The sequence below is a fragment of the Bactrocera latifrons genome, unplaced genomic scaffold (genome assembly GCF_001853355.1).
Source record: "Bactrocera latifrons isolate USDA-ARS-PBARC rearing strain unplaced genomic scaffold, ASM185335v1 scaffold_53, whole genome shotgun sequence".
Taxonomy (NCBI): domain Eukaryota; kingdom Metazoa; phylum Arthropoda; class Insecta; order Diptera; family Tephritidae; genus Bactrocera; species Bactrocera latifrons.
Window position 1 is genome coordinate 1,483,545 of NW_017537190.1, and position 2,529 is coordinate 1,486,073.

At 38.2% G+C, this 2,529-nt stretch overlaps 1 protein-coding gene across 4 annotated transcripts in view; it reads left to right on the top strand.

Annotated features, from left to right (window-relative positions):
- Positions 1-2,529, top strand: part of LOC108974141 (ABC transporter G family member 23) — a 112,711-nt gene that overhangs the window by 27,385 nt on the left and 82,797 nt on the right. The gene's annotated exons all lie outside the window — the stretch shown is intronic.

Sequence of the window (2,529 nt, forward strand, 5' to 3'; positions counted from 1 at the left end):
TAATAATAAAATCTCTCAATAATATTTTCCATTCAGAAAATATTTCTTTCACAGAAGGGCTTTGCTGAAATCGCCACTTGCAACACGTAAACAAATTCAAGTTCAGTTTTGCAACATCAACGAAAACTCAGCGAAGCGAAAAAAGTCAACTGAGTACAACAACAATCGCATAAAAGCAGCCAGCCAGTGCGCCGCTGCAGTGGAGCAACCTTAATTCGGCAGSGCATGCATAAAACACAGCTTCCGTATTGTACTTTTTGTTGTAGACCTGCTCAACTACCACACTTTTTTTTTGGCTGATTCGCTTCAATTTTGATATCACACAGTCGCCATGCACACACATGCACATACAAACAGACAAAGAGCAAATTTTGCCGCGCTGTTGTTTTGTTGTCGACCTTGTTCCAGTTATCACAGCGAAAATCATCAAAATCTCAATAATAACGTGAAGAAAAAGGCGGCCAAAAAAGAGAAGAGGGCAAAGAGCAGACAGCAGCAGCGGAGGAATAGGGTGAGAAGCGCGGCTGTAAGTGCATGTCAAGCTGCGGCATGTTTGAGGGCATGTGTGTGTGACAGAGTTTATCATGTTTGAGTCTGTGTTTTTAGGTGTGTGTGTGTGTGTTTGCGTTTGTGTATGTGTGACAATGCCAAAAGAAACTGAAAGTGAATGAAAGATGTTGCAAAGAAGCTGATGAGTTGGTTGGAAAACAAGTTGKGTGGTGTCGTCGTTGTTTTTGTTGTTGTAGTGTATTTTTATTGTTTACGCATGGGAATGCAACTGACCACCACGAGATTGCTGAGGTTGGCGGCTCAACTAAATGTGCAAAAATATGATCAATGAAATCAACACTGCAGATGCGCACAATTACAACAACAACACATTTATAACCAACAACAACAATAATTTTTAACAACAAAAAATTTACTAGCCGCCAGTAAGYAGCGTCTAAAGCGACGAAAGTGTGGAAGTGAAGCCAAACCGCAAGCGATTTTAGCTGCAAATGTCACAGAAGAAAGCGAATTGAGTACAAAATTTTGTAAATGTTTGTGCTAAGCCGCAATCGTTGTTAGTCGATGTTGTAAACTGCCACTAWGCTTGCAAGCGCTCAGAGTCTAGCGTTGGTCCAATAGCTCTTCAGCTCAATACCACCAACTCCAAACATATAAATTGAGTTTATTTATTGAGTGAAACTACAAAGTCACTCAAGCAGCCCCGCTTGACGCTATGAACTGTATGCGCAAATGTATGTGTGTGTGTGTGTGTGTGTGTGTGTTCTACTCCTCTAATCCATTGTGTGCCAGACAATTGCTTTGGTTTTCGGTTGACCAATTTTTGTTTAGTTTTCTATGTGCTCGTTTGTGGTGGTTTTGTTTACCCAACTGCTATTAAAAACCAATTTTTTGCTATTCAATTTGCTTTTTTATAAAATTTAAATTTACTTTGCTTCACTCAAACTTTATTGCAAAAGGCCATTACAGCAAGTCAGTCAACAATTGCAGCTATTTKCTTATGCATGTATGTGTGTATGTTGATATAATAGCGCGCGGACTCGACAAGTGTCTCGTWTGTGATTTGGTGACAAAGAAGATTTTGAAAATTGCAGTTTTGAGTTGAAACTTGTTTGTACGATTTTTGTTTATTTATTATGATTTTTCTTTACAATAATATAATTGGGTTAGGTTAGGTTAATTTGGTAGGCCAAAAAGCCACGTCTAGTTTTGTTCCTTTGCGATACCAGATGAAGTTCAGTTCCTTAGGTGGGATGTTTGAGCTTGATGCGAATTTGTACAGACTCTGCGGYCTCACTATCGACACCTCTTCCAGTATATCATACCATGGGGATCCAGACGCCTAGATGCTATCTAAAAGGCACAAGAGATACTTAATTGTTTCTCTGGTGTCCTGTTCTAGACATTTCCTGCAATCTTCTCGATCTGTAGCCCCATCCTGCGGTTGTGAGTCGCCACCAGACAGTGACCATCACATTCTTTTGGTGTCTTCTATCGAGTTATTTGAGCCAAAAATTTGTACAGGTATTTGCGAAACAAAAAATTGGCATTGGTGTTCGGTCAACACAGCTTCTAAGTACTCATTACAGAAATTTCGCTTTACTTGAACTGCATTTCTATTCTTTTATTAGTAAACAGTGAAATATACCGAATATGCTTTTTTTTGATCTTCCATCTTCTATAGCAAACCAAACTAGAAAGTTTGTTACAAACAAGCCTTACCATATCAGTTGCTCAAATATATGATGAAAAAGCCATTAAGTGTGAAGTTGGCTGCGAAAAAATTCAACCGAAGTTACTTAATGAACAACTCGAAATAAAATTGATCTTTAAGAATGACATAAAATTATGGTCAGTRTTGTCAAGGAAGTGGACTAAAACCAATCTGTAAAAGTTCTCCAGTATTATAAATATCGATTTCGCTCATATGCCAAAATATAAATTTTTTATGAGCACTTTTGATGATAATAAATTTTTTAGAGAGTCTTAAAGGTTTCATGGGCTTCCTCGGGTAAAAGC